The sequence below is a fragment of the Canis lupus genome, chromosome 12 (assembly GCF_048164855.1).
Source record: "Canis lupus baileyi chromosome 12, mCanLup2.hap1, whole genome shotgun sequence".
Taxonomy (NCBI): Eukaryota; Metazoa; Chordata; class Mammalia; order Carnivora; family Canidae; genus Canis; species Canis lupus.
In genome coordinates, this window is record NC_132849.1 from 14,017,539 (window position 1) to 14,031,564 (window position 14,026).

Consider the following 14,026-nt stretch of genomic DNA (forward strand, 5'->3'; position numbering starts at 1 on the left):
AAGGGCCACACAGACTCTCTAAAATTTAGAACTCAGAACCAAGCTTATGCCCCAAAGGAGCAACTGAAAGATCCTGAGAGGAAACAGAGCAGAAAAGTTTGTCAAGGGTGTTGGGTCAAGCAGCACCTTGGTTCATCCTGGGGTCGGCTGGTCCTGAGGGAGGGAAGGCCATGGCTGCTTCCTCTGGGGGCCCTGCCTGGGTCAGGCGCTTACTGTTTGCTTCAAAGATCCCTCAGGATTCTAGAGTCCAGAACTTTCCATGTCTCTCACTTTCATTTCTGCCCTGGCCTGAGCCTTCTTGGAAAAGAGGCCTTAGCATCAGTCTTCCTGGAATTGGAAGATGGATGGGGTCTTGACCAGCTGATCTGGGGAATGAGATATTCTCTGTTTTCTGCCTCAGAGCACAGCCATGCCTCCCTGATCAGATTGGCAATTCCAGAAGATGCCGTCAGAGCCACTCTTCTTGGTGCCCCGTTTGTTTGCAGACTTCTCCAGAACCTTGGACTCCATCTCCATCAAGATCCCTCCAGCTCCTCCCTTCATGTCTCTGGCTCTCATTTCCTTTGGGAAAAGGAGATCCAAGCCGATTTGGGAAATGCTGCCTGCAGAGGAGGCTGGCACCATGTCCGGGTCGGCAAGGCTATATTTAACTGCTATATTTGCAGTTCCACTCACTTGTCCCAACCCCAGCCCCGCCTGCCACCCCTGTACCCCCCCTCAGAAGACTGTCCTGCACCATCGGGGCCCTGTGTCGCCCCTGCTCACCCTGCTCCAGCTGTGCAATTGTGGTCTGGGCCACAGGCTATTTTTTGCTTGGTGCCAAAGATTATTCAGTTATCAGGAATGTGTGTTTAAGTGGCCGTCTCCGGAACGAGGATTATAAATAGGAACTTGGGGTCAAGGCCTGGGCCCGAGTGTCCTCCTCCTCTTTGTCCCAGTTCCTGTCCTGGCTCCTGGCTTTTACTTGGGGTGAACACCAGGAGGCCATGGTGAGGTTGTCTGGGGAAAGGACCATTGGCTGGAAGGCCAGAGGTCCAGGACTGACTGCATCCTGACAGGCAAGTCACCCAACTTCTTGAGACTTGTTTTCTCCTCTGGGAAATGAAGAGACTCAGACCCACTCGTTGAATGGCAACACTGGATCTCAGTCAGTCTGTGGAGGGAAATCCGGGTTAGACAGGTAGGTATGTGGGAGGGCAAAGTATCAACCATTGCATGCCAGGTTTTTTGCAGGGGAGAGAGCAAGGTATTAAGAAGAAAAGAATAAGAAAAAAATAATCTTGAGAGCAAATATGTTGAAGTGGAGGGGAGAGAGATCCAGAATTGCCTTTAGGGAGCTCCTAGTCTAATAGTGGAACCTGGGCCCAGTCTCAGTCCCAGCACAGAGTGGCCTAAGCAGAATGGAGTGGGCACTTGGAGCACAGGTACTTAAGATGAGGTGAAATCTTTCTCTGACAGAGTGAGGGCTGATTCTTGAGATGCCAGTTCTCTTAGACAACAGCTCCGGGCCAGAGGCCCTGGCCCAGGCAATTTGGCTGGTAGGCGTGGGTGAGGGCACCTGGTCAGGAAGGCTAGGCCTACTTCCTGATGACCAGTGGTGACCTCCTGTCCTGTGGAGAGCCATCTTCTATGACCTGGTTAAGGCAGCTTTGGCTCTACTTCGCCCTACCGAGAGAGATGAGGGACAAGGACAGAGCTCCACCAAAATGTAGGGCCAGAACCAGTGGCTCCATGCTGCTCCCCCGAGTTCCTTATCAGGCTCCTTTCTATGAAGAAGGGTGTCAGCAAGGGAAGGACACAAATGTCATGACTTTACCTCAGCTTTTCCATCTGTAGAATGACAGAAATAATGCACAACCTACCTCCCTGGAATTGGTAGGTATGAGAAAGATTAAGGGATGTTGTTACAGTAAATGGTAATGATACCCTGAGTAGAAGGACAGTGACTGGCCTAACAGGGTCCCCATGCTTTGGGTCTCAGTCTTCCCCTCAGGTGCAGTTCTTTCATTGTCCCTGCTTTGTCAGCGCTCTTTCCCACCTTCCTCCCTACTGAGGCCTGAGACTCTTTCTCCCCTCATTCCGGCTTTCTGGACCCAACAGACACTTAGCTCTTTGTCCTCTTTGGGTGGGGCTAGCACCTGTCCCATATCTTGTTAGCAGGTTGGGGCTGCATTGGCAGGTATGGCCTAGGACCTGCAGCTTCAGCCCTTATTCTAGAGTCATCGATGTACACAAAAATCTCTTCCTTCTGATAATGTTGGTGCATGGAATGCCCACTATAAACAGAATTTATTCTTTTTTATTTCTTGGTAAGACTTTCATTTAAATTTGCAAGTGAGAAAATAAAATCCTTTGGCAGACTACATATTTTGTTTACATTTTTAAAGATTTTATTTATTTGTTCACGAAAGACACAGAGAGCAAGGCAGAGACATAGGCAGAGGGGAAGCAGGCCCCTTGCAGGGATCCCAATGGGGGATTCAATCCCGGGACTCCAGGATCACACCCTGAGCTGAAGGCAGATGCTCAACCACTGAGCCACCCAGGCGACCCTACATTTTTTTTTAAGTGTATAGGTGGAGGAATGAGGTGTTTCGAAATGGAAATGGGGCTTGGGCAGGGGCTGCCCTACTCCGCCAGGCTGAAACAGAGGGCTCTGTAATGTGAGGAGGGTGAGTGGATGGTCAGGCTAGCCACCTGCCAGGACGGAGCTCTGGGGATGGCAAGCATGTGGAACATCTTCATGACAGGCTCATACGGAGCCCCTGCTGGGTCATTGCCAAGGGCTTCCTTTGCCTTTACTTCTGAGGACTGTTCTAGCTTGGTTTGACCATGCTGGGGGTCCTAAGGACCTCAGTTCAGTCCTCCACAGGCAAGAGCAGGTGATATTAGAAGGAATGTTCCAAGAGGCCCCCACGTGCAGTATTAGGGGGTGGTAATCAGGAGATAAAGAGGGAATCAGAGAGAGGGGGCATTCTTGGCTTTTTCAAGTCCTGGTCCCCACTTCTCACCTGGCCCTCAGCCCCTGGCTGCTCCTCGGCTGGCTCATATGATAGCTTCAAGGATGGGAATGTGGTCTTGTACTAGGCAGCCACCTAGATCCAGTCATACCTAGGACTACATCAAGAGGGAGGCTTGAATAGTCTTCTCTGGGGGCATAGCTGCCCCTCCTTTTTCTGTGACAAGACCAGGATGACTCCTAGCCCAACAACTTCCTCAGCCTCTGGCTCTGTAGACCCTACAGGTAAGAACCTGTTTCCTTCCCTCTTCCAAGATCAATGCTGCCCTTGCTTCTTGGCTTGTGGCTTTGTCACTTCCATTGTCATACCTCCTAGTCTTATCTCATCCTCTCTGTCCCCTTCAGTCCAAGCTGGCTGTGTTTCTGTTGGGATGACATCTTCCAGAGCCTCACTTAGGTGACCCAGACTGGACCTTCCTCCCCTTCCGGTCAGGCTTGTATCATGAACCCTGCTGGTCTCAACCGCCTATTTTAGATAATAGGCCTTCTGTCGTCTGGCAAGGGGCCTGGTCCAGAGACACCTCTTCTCAAGAGAAGCATGACTCTGATCCCAGGGCCAGCACTGGGGGCAAGGAGAAGTGGTGTTGGCCAGCATATCCCCAGCCTGGAGACTCTGGAAGGCAGGCCAGGATTCTAGACCTGGACCATATTACCCGTGGTCAAATCCACCCCTTTCAGGGAGAGTTAGGACCAGGGCACTGGGCCAGTACTCTTCACAACAGCTCTCTGAGGTAGACATTATAGAGCTGTTTATGGATGAGGAACCAGAAGCCCAGAGAAGAACAGGAGGTGACCTGAGGTCATATAGCCAATAAAAGAGCTAAGACTAAAAACCAGGTGCTGCTGCCTACTCCTTAGAACACCTTACTGTAGAGGTATGAGGTGCCCTGCTGACAGCTTACTGCCTCCAGTCCCAGTACCATCCTCAGGCTTGGGCACAGACCACCCTGTGCCTTGAAATTCTTTCCTTGAGATATTGGAGATCCCTGTCTGTGGTTAGAACTGACCAGGGTTGGCAGTGCCCTCTGAGTGGGCCACCCTGAGCTTGGACTGAGCCTTAGATGAACCCCAGCCCCTCTTTCTCCTCCTTCAAGTACCCTCCATCCCTCTATCCCATGTGTGGGGCCAGCCAGATGCTCCAAGCTGCAGTGAGATTCATGCCTATGCAGTTATCCTGAGGCCTCATGGACATACTCGGAATACCTTTCAGAATGGTACTGACACACTGATTTTGACAAACTCAAATTGTCTACATAGATAGACCTGGCCAAAAAAAATTTCTGGGATCCCAGAAATTTTACACCTTAGGGATGGCACTGCCATTCCCCTGACATTAAGCCATCCTGCCATATTGTTGCTTATTGTATTTTTTAAGATTTTATTTATTCATTCATGAGAGACAGAGAGAGAGAGAGAGAGAGAGAGAGAGGCAGAGACATAGGCAGAGGGAGAAGCAGGCTCCATGCAGGGAGCCTGACGCAGGACTCAATCCCGGGTCTCCAGGATCACACCCTGGACTGAAGGCAGCGCTAAACCGCTGAGCCTCTGGGGCTGCCCTGTTGCTTATTGTATTAATTGATTTTCTCTTTTGCCTTATAACCTCTTTAAAAAGACCTACACCAAGGGAGATTTCCCAAATTCCCTTTATTACCCCCACCATGTTTCACAATCCTTAGATTTTAAAATTGGATCCACATTTGACTTCCAGGCCTTAACTGTTCAGCTCAAACAATCTCCCTTTGTCCTGGCCTCTGTGGACAGTGCTCAGCCCCACCCGACCCTTAGCCTTCTTGCAAAAAAGCAGGAGGCCCTCACACCCTGGGATTTCCAGGAGCCCTAAGATGTAATAAAACCTGTCAGAGATCATATGGCTGTCCAAAGAGGTATGGGATTGTCAGTTTATACTTCCATCCTGAAATGGGGCACTCTGGGTTGTCAGTGGAGAACATGGCCAGGGGGAGACTAAGGGGCAGGCATCATTTGGGCCTGGCACCTGCTCCTGTTTCCTCTCTCTTCAGCCTTCTTCTCAGGGTCCTGACCCTCTGCGCCTCCTTCTAAGGCATGCTCTGGCCTGTACTCCCCAGTGAAATTGGGATGAGGGCTTGGAATGGAACAACCAGGGTCTGGGGAGTGATTGTCCCTTGGCAGAGAGAGGTAAATGGACCATCCCTCATCCCGGGAGGTCAATGCTGTGAACCACGTTTCCTTTCCAGCAGCATCTGCCCATGGGCCCCTCTCTGAGCCTCTTTGTCTCTCTCTTCTCAGTGGGGCTGTCAAAAGCTGAGCCTCACAGGTTGTGACTAATCACTAGCAGATTTTTTTTCCATCCAAGAAGAAGAAAAAGCTGAAGGAGATGAAGAAAAACCCCAACAGTGAATAACTCGGAAGAGTTTCCAACATGTGGGTGTTTTTCTGGGACCAAAGATCAGGAAGATTCCAAATGTAAACAATCCCAAAATAACTCAGCTCTCTCAACCCCAGGCATTCCCAGGACTGGATGTCCACACTCCCTCCCTCTCCCTCTGGGAACTCAAGGTCAGGGAGAGGTGGCAAGCTTGGGTACTGTGAAGAGTTGCTTGAGTGAGGCCTTCAGGCAGGGCATAGGCTCTGTGGGGCTGGAATTGAATCTTCTTTATCAGATAATAGTCTTTTTGAGAGAAGAACTTCTTTCTGCCCTATCAGATCAGGTCTTCCTGGGATCAGGGACCATGACTATGGCTCTCTTTGCTCAGAGTCATAACCCATTGTGCTTAAACCAAGCTCCTGAGATTTCTTGCCAGCATAGTGTAATGGAAAGAATATGGACTTTGAAGTCACACAGGGTTGGAATCTTGGCTCCACCACTTATTGTGTGGCCTTGAGTATGTTATTTAGCATCTGGGAATCTCAGTTTCCTCCTTGTAAAACTGGGGCAATGATTCTTACCAGAGAAAACACTCTAACTAATGTGCCTAGTAGGATGCTTGTTACTTAGAAAGGGCTCAGTAAATGTTCCCTTTCCCCTCTCCCTCTTCCCATGTAGGTGACTTAAGCTGGAAAAACCGGTGGGTTCTTTTCTATTCCTCTCTTTGTTAAAAGAAGGACTCTCTGTGTTCAAAGGTAGAAATCACCCCTTCTGATTTCAGAAATCACATTACTGAAAATCACTTGTGCAACTCCTATGGAAGAACATATTCAACATATATTGTTAAGAAAATATTCTAGAGGCAATAATGCTTGAGGAGATGGTGGAAGTCTGGGCAAAGATAATGGAAGTGGTGGCTGAACTTGGTAATAGACATGCTGATGAGATGATGGTGGAAGGAGTGGTGGTGATGTTAGAAATGATAGTAGTGATGGACACCACGGAGTAGATGATGGAGGAGGTGGTTAAGATCATAAAGGTGTTAGGGGTAATGACATTTGTGTTGTTTGGGATGATTGTTCCACTTGGTTTAGAGTCATGGTGAGATATGTGATCCGGACTACCTTCAACAGTTGTCTGCTCCAGAAGAAAGGCACAGCGGGGGCAGGTAGAAGAATTCCTTATGATTAACTGTTAGATTGGCCCTCAAATCCAATAGAAAACATTAGACTTCTCAATTATTGCTGATTGAACACACATGTTTATTTTGGCTATTTCCAGAAGCCCCACTAACATATCATTAATGGATTTTTTTTTAAAGCATAAACCCACAGGGAAAAGGAGAATGGGAGAGGGAATGGCAGCAGACAAGAGAAGTCAAGAATTTGGAAATCAGAAAGTGTATGGATGAGTGGTACCTGACTTAGCAGACCACAGAAAAAGCTGAAACTCAAGCCCGCAAGGTTGTGGGGGTAGATGGCAGGAACTAATAGGTAGCAAAATATTTTTAGCCATGGATTCCCAGAAAAGCCTGGGAATTGGATGCAGCAGTTACTTCTGAAGGCAGGGGTTCAGAATGAGGGTGGAAAATAGGAGGATTGGTTTTAAGTTTTTTTAAAAAGCAGTAAGAACCTCCATATCCTGGGTTGACTCCTCTACCCTATGCATCCAGCTAACCCTATCCCCTTCCATGCTGGTGGAAGACAGATTTATGCTCTGAGATGTTGAACCTGAAAGGCTTCACACATAGGAGCACCAGGCATAGCTAGAGGAGGAGAGAAGAGTCATTCTGAAAATAGGGATTAAAGATAAGCCAGTTTCCTGAAAGGTGAAGCTCTTAGCTCTCTTCCATATCAATCCCCAGAGCAATGGAAGCCAGAGTAATACCACACAGGCAAGATATTGGAAGAAAATTTCCTAGGGACACTGATTTTCCTGTTTTCTCCTACAGGTTTGGTATTTGGTCTCCCCATGAAGCTGTGAGTCCCAACCAATTACTCTTTGGTGAAGCCCGCATGTCAACAACTTTCTCTGTTCTTCCACTGCTTCCAATCAGAACTGCAGTGCCTCACACATCAATATGAATGGGCAGCTAAGAATTACTTGATATTTCTAGAAGGCCTTCAACATGATAGGCATACATCCAAACTAAGAGGAAAAAGGAATATAGAAAAAAATGGTGAAGAAGAAAAGCACAGAAACCATAACTAATATTTTTTAGAATGATAAAAGAAGGTTATGCCTTCTTTAAATGAGAACTGGGGGTGACTTTTTTAAAAGGAGCAGAAGAAAGAAAATTCTTGGACATGCAAATATAACATCCACATTTTATTAAAAGGCAAAGGAAGATTTGCACTATAAAATCAGGACAAAGTCCCAAAAAGTATAACAAAGAAATGGAAATTGACAGAAAAATTTAGATGGTCAGTTTAGGAGCAGCATTGTAAGTCCTAGAGAGAAATAAAATTTTAAAAGGATGGAGGTGCCTGGGTGGCTCAGTAGGTTACACATCTGCCTTTGGCTTAGGATGGAGCCTGCATCTGACTCCCTGCCTGCTCAGCAGAGAGCCTGCTTCTCCTTCTCCCCCTGCCTGCCACTACCCCTGCTTATGCTTTCTCTCTCTCTCTCTGTCAAGTAAATAAATAAAATCTTTTAAAAAATAAATAAAAAGGAGGAAAATTTCCTAGAACTGCAGAACATAAATTTATGGATCAAAATTTTTCTTTTTTTTTTTTAAAAAAGATTTTATTTATTTATTTGACAGAGAGAACACAAGCAGGGGGAGCAGCAGAGGGAGAGGAAGAAGCAGGCTCCCCATTAAGCAGCTAGCCTGATGTGGGGGTCGATCCCAGGACCCTGGGATCATGACCTGAGCCAAAAGCAGATGCTTGACCAACTGAGCCATCCAGGCACCCCAGATAAAAAATTTTCTATGAGTATATGGCAGACCAAATTTAAACACAAAAACAACTCACCCTAAGGCACACTGCAGTGAAATCTCAGAACATTGAAATGAAAACTTCAAGAGTTTCCAGAATGAGGAAAGAAGTTTACTTACGAGTTATTGTGAATTAAGGTTGTAATCTCTACAATTACCGTGTAAGGTAGAAAATGACCAATGCTTCTAAATCCTGAGGGAAATGATTTCCACCAATGCTTCTAAATTCTGAGGCAAGCTAGCAATTGAGTATGGCAATAAAAATAAAGGTACTTTTGGACATGAATGGTCTTACAAATTTACCTCTTAAACAGTATTTTCCAGGAGGATCTTGGGGAATGTTATCCACCTTACTTAGGAAATAAACCAAGGAAGAGGAAGGACACAAAGGATATGTGATCAGGATAGAGACAAAGGGAAGTTTGTGAATGATGGTGAAGAAAAGTGTCAAGATGACAATCAAGTAAAATATGTGGAGAACAGTCAGTCCACATTAGCCATGAGGATACAGGACTCCAGGAGGGAGGTCCCCAAGAAGGAAATGAAACTGACAGTAATGTACATTCAAAGGAAAGTTTTAGTTCCATTGGAAAGTTCAGAGATGAATAGTAAATGATACATGGAAAATTAAGCAGATGGCAAAGCAAGGTAATTATTATTTCCAAGGGAAACCAAACAGTTGTACAAGAAAGGGAAAGTGGTTTAATTGTGCGTGATAGTAATATAGTGATAGTAATACAAATCCTGAATATGCCTGTAATCAATGTCAATGTTGCATGTGTGTGTAAAAGAGAGAGAAAGAGGGAGAGAGATGGTGTAAGAGAGATAAATCCTTATCTTCCATAGGAGAAAGTCAATAGATAAAACCTAATCCTGAAAAATATAAGAAATATCAGTATTACTATGTCAATTAGAAATGTTCAAGTAAATACTAGAGGAAAGGGTTAAAATAATTCAAAGTGCTTGCCTCAGAAAAGGAGGACTCAAAAGTGAGCAAGACTGGAGCAGAAGTCTTATGGTTTTCATTATAAACCTTGTAGAACATTTTACTTTCAAAAATATGTACATGTATTACTTTGATTAAAAAAATAAAGATTTAAATAGAATATAAAAATGAGAACTCTGGTGAGCCATGCTAGATTATGTGGAGAACTTCTTGACCAAATAAGTCAGTCCAAATGGCTCGGAACCAAAATCAGCTGAAAGACCTGCTCCATCTACTGCCTTAGGTCCAAACCCAAGTCTTGGAAGTGTCCACATTCACCAGAAAGCCACAAAAGGGAGTGCAAGAAACACAGAAACATCTTGCATTTGCTCCATTTCTCAAGCCTTTCCAGGACCATGTGGCTGCCACATGGAAGAAAGAAAGAGGAATGGGGATAAAAGGTTCAAGCCAAAAATTAGGAGAGATGATTGGGCCTTCTCCCTGGGGAAGCAGGCCCTAGCCCTCATACTGCACCCATGTGTGCTAGACGTTCAGTCTGGCGCTCTTTCTCCCCAACTAGCACAGTGCACCATCAGATATTCTATTGCAGTGCTCCTCCTTGAGAGTAGAGCAAAGAGGGAGAGGAGAGCTGTGAATAACTTCTAGAATCCAAAAGTGATGGTAGCAGTGAAACTGGAGGTGATAGAGGTGAGGAAGTGGCAATATCAATGGGAATTTATGTAAGCATAACAGAGGGAATGACTGGAGAAGTGATAGATGCAGAGATGGTGCTAGTGATAGTGGAAGTGATACTGACGATGGTATTGGAAGTAATGGTGCAAATAATTCTAGTGGGACAGTGAAAGTGATTCTATTCATGATGATAGAAGTGATAGTAGCTTTGAAGATGAGATGTTGGAGGAGGAGATACTAGCAATGATAGTGGAGGTGATATGGTGGTGACAGTGGCACGATGAGAGACATGGTATTAGTGGGGTTGATGGCAGTAATGGGAGCAAACAAGGGGAAGTGATAGTAATGTGGATGGCATTGATAATTATAGCAGTGGAGGTGGAATGATTATGGTGGTGCTAGGTGGTGGGAATGGTGGGAACGGTGAGAGTGATTGTGGCATTGATGTTGGAAGTGCTAGTGGTCGGAATGTTGACTGCGATGATGGATTTCATCATAGCAGTGTGGATGCTAGAGTCATTATGACCAAGATGGTGGATTTCATTATGGTGAGAATGATGGTATTGGCAGTAGAGGCAGGGATATTGGACTTTGCAATGACAGACACAGTATTATAAATATGGGAATATTGATCAAAATCATAAGACATACATATGTAGGGCATTTAAAGACAACAGTCTGAATAGACTGAGTCATGTTGTAGTAACAGCCCCTTCGGGAGTTTATATGGCAAGGTTTAATTCCCATGCTGTATATTAGAAGGTGGTTCTGCTCTCATAGTCACCTACGGGCTGTGCTGATGGAGGATCCAATTCTATGTGATTTTTAGGATCACTGTGGCGGTAAGAAGAGAAAGTGATGAATCATACGCTGTTTCAGTCAGCTTAGGCTAGGTTATGTGGTGGTAATGCAAAACTCCAAAATTTCCGTAGATTTCAACAATAGAATTTCTCACTCACATTCTATGTACATTGCTCAGAAGTGACACATATTGTCTCTGCCTACATTTTATTGGCTGAAGCAAGACTAATTTCAAAAGAAACAAGGAAGTGCGATCTTCTCAGGTGCCTAGAAAGAGAAGAACTGGGATATTTGTGCACTCTTTAATGACAGGCACTTTTTGCTTATTGGGTACAGGAGGGAGTAGGGACAATGCAGGTATCATGGAAGGATGCTATGGTCATAGAAGAAAGACTCGGTCAGTGTGGAGGGGCTTATGGAAAGGGGAGGAGCTAGAGGCAGGACAGGTTATGGCAAAGTTCACAAACATGCTTGACATTGTTCCTCAGTTCTCCTAGTATTTCTGGCTTCCCGGAAATCCAACAGATTCTAGGGAAGTTTGTTTGGAGCACAAGATCATAGGCAGAAACAGCAGAAGCCAAGGATGGAAAGGTCGCCTAGAGCCATAGCATGGAGGACTTTGAATGCCATGCTGAGATATTTTGCAACATAAACCACAGACAGAATGCTACATAGCCAAATAAGCTTAGGTAACGCTGCACGCTCTATCACACTCTTGTACACTGGCTCTCTTCACACCAGGAAACCCACTGGTGATAACTCTGCCATCTTCAGCACGTGGCTTCCAGTACTCTGGGTGTTAACGTCCTGGTCAGCAGGATGGGGAAGAAGAAGGAGTGGGAGCATGGGAGAATTTTATGGGCTAGACCATGAAATGGTGCACATTGCTTCTGCTAAAGTATCATTGGACATTATTTAGTCATGTGGTTGCACATAACTGCAAGGAAGGCTGGGAAGGGTAGTCCAGAAGGCTGCCCAAATCAGGAGAGATGAAGTTTTGGAGGGCAGTAAATGTTCTCTTCACAACAGCTCTCCTTCAGCCTTTAAAGGACTTGAAAGTGAATGAAGGCCGAAGTTTTCAGTATTGCTTCAGGACTTCTTTGACCATTTTAACATAATCATGGACTATCAGGATTGGGAGGGACTTGGTGTGGTCCAGTCCCCACTCTGGGGCTGGAGACCCACTTCCAAGAACTCTGTTTAGAAGCCTCTAGGGATGGAGAATTCCACATATGAGGTAGCTTGTTTCACTTCCGGAGTTCTGATGGCTACAAGTATTGACCACTGAACTAAACGGAACTGTGAACAGGAGCGTATGAGCAAAGGCATGTATTTTCACTTCTTGTGTCAGTGCCCACCTCCGTGTCTTTCTCAACACCTTGTTGGCCCTTAGTTTTGTATGATGGACGCCTCACCCCCACAAATTTCTTCATATTCCTAAGGATCAGGGTCACATATGTGGTAGGTTTTACTTACATTCCGGGGGTAATGTTTTAGAGGTTGGATCTCTGTAAGTGCAGTCCAGGTGGGAGCTTAAAGAGTGACCTCTAGCCTTTGCTGTTCTTAAAAGCCCACCCTCACCCCTGTTGCTCATTCTTATTGGCTGTGTTTCTCTGCAGGCCCAGCCTGGCTACCCTATATTGCCAAGCTCCAACCCTCTCCCCATTCTCAAGCACCATTTCCTGTACCCTTGCGTTCTCTCCAGAAGCTGTCAAATTATTGTTTTCCTATGCCAAGAAAATGATTCCCCTTAGTGTCCCATCTCTCTTCCCTGAGGCCAGCTTTGCAAATCGTATGGCTCTTCAAGGTACTTTGCTTCACATGAAGGTGTCCACTTAGAAGAGGCGTTATATCATCCCTGTAGGAGGTGGGATCACTGCAGTTAGTCAGGTGTTAGGTGACTTTGGCTTTTTTCTCCCACTGTTCAACCATCCATTCAGACCGTATTTATTGATCACTTACTATGTGCTGGGCATATAGGTAAAGTGCCTGCCACAGCTCAACGACTTAATAACTGGTAGCTCATTTCCTTCCCTCCCTCCCCTTAGAAAATTCTCCCTGCAGGTGAAGTGACACCACCGGGAGGCCTCTAGTTCTAGATGCTGGGGAGAGCTGTGCGGCTGTGGGATCAGCTGCCCCTGAGCACAGGGCACCCTGTCCCTCAGGCTCCCACAGTGGAGACAATGACCCAAAGAGGGGTCATACCTGAGTGTTCAACTTCTAAGGCCACTTGTGGCCTCTAACCTCTGTGATTGACAATGGCAATAACCCCGACAGTCTGATGTCCCCTACGTAGACAGCAAATCCAGTCTTTACAGTTGATAACCACTTTACCTAGCCATTTTCCCAGCTGTAGGGTCAGGTCTGTAGGTCTGTGCCACTCCCAAGAGCATCATCCACATCATGGGCGGCTACAGGGCGAGTGGCGGCGCCTGTGGTTGGACAATGCAGCAGCCATAGAGCAAAGGACACTGTATTTGCATCAATAATGTGCTCTTCTTGGGCGCAAAGAGCCATAAGCTTCCAAAGCCCAATTTTGTGTTTTCATTTGATCCTCAAAACACTCTAAGGTCGGGTGGCATCTCCATTTCACAAAGAGGAAACTGAAGAAGATAGAACGCGGCTTCCCTGGGTCATACAGCTATGCAGCAGTGGAGCAGGAGCAGGAGCTGGTGCTGGCTCTCTGCTCAGACTCTTAGCACGGGGCTCTAACCGCAGCATCGTGTGGCAGCTCCTTGCCTCCTATCAGATGTCCCGGCTCCACCAAACTCCTGCCATTCCGACTACCTCCTCTGCTCTGTTTCCTATTCCTTTTGGTTTTAGGACCCTCATTTCCAAAACAAGTATATGGTAAGAGGCATGGGCCAATGGGAGAGGACAGCAGTGCCATCTCTCCAGGTTACACAGATGTGTCTTTTTAGGGGCCTTGTCATTAGGGCTTCCTTGGTCCCTTAAATTGGAAAGTGAGGAGGGAAGGTAACACTGCTTTATCCGGCTGGCCTAGGATGAAGCAAGGGGGTAGGAGCAGTGGGGGGGTGGAGGGGAATCTGCCTGGCCCCCTACGTCCCATCTTGATTCTGTACCCCAGTACCCTTCTTGTCCCCTTCTTGTCCTCCACTCCTGTCTGTCAGATGCTCCTGACATTCAGAAATCTGAGATGCCTGGAAAAGAGGGGAAGAGGCAGCAAGTGGCTATGAGCTCATCCTTACTGGCCGGCGCCGGGTGCCCCTGCGGGACCCTTTTTCCATGGCGGGGTCCAGGCTCCTCGGGTGGCGATGACTTCAGGGCTGGAGATTCCCCACTGGC

General features: G+C 46.5%; 1 long non-coding RNA gene across 1 annotated transcript; it reads left to right on the forward strand.

The window, feature by feature from the left end:
• The first annotated feature begins 796 nt into the window (after window positions 1-796).
• On the forward strand, window positions 797-9,091 carry LOC140601170 (uncharacterized). The gene is made up of 2 exons (XR_012004218.1): window positions 797-1,180; window positions 7,315-9,091. It is a non-coding gene; the product is annotated as an uncharacterized lncRNA (long non-coding RNA).
• The last annotated feature ends 4,935 nt before the right edge of the window (window positions 9,092-14,026 follow it).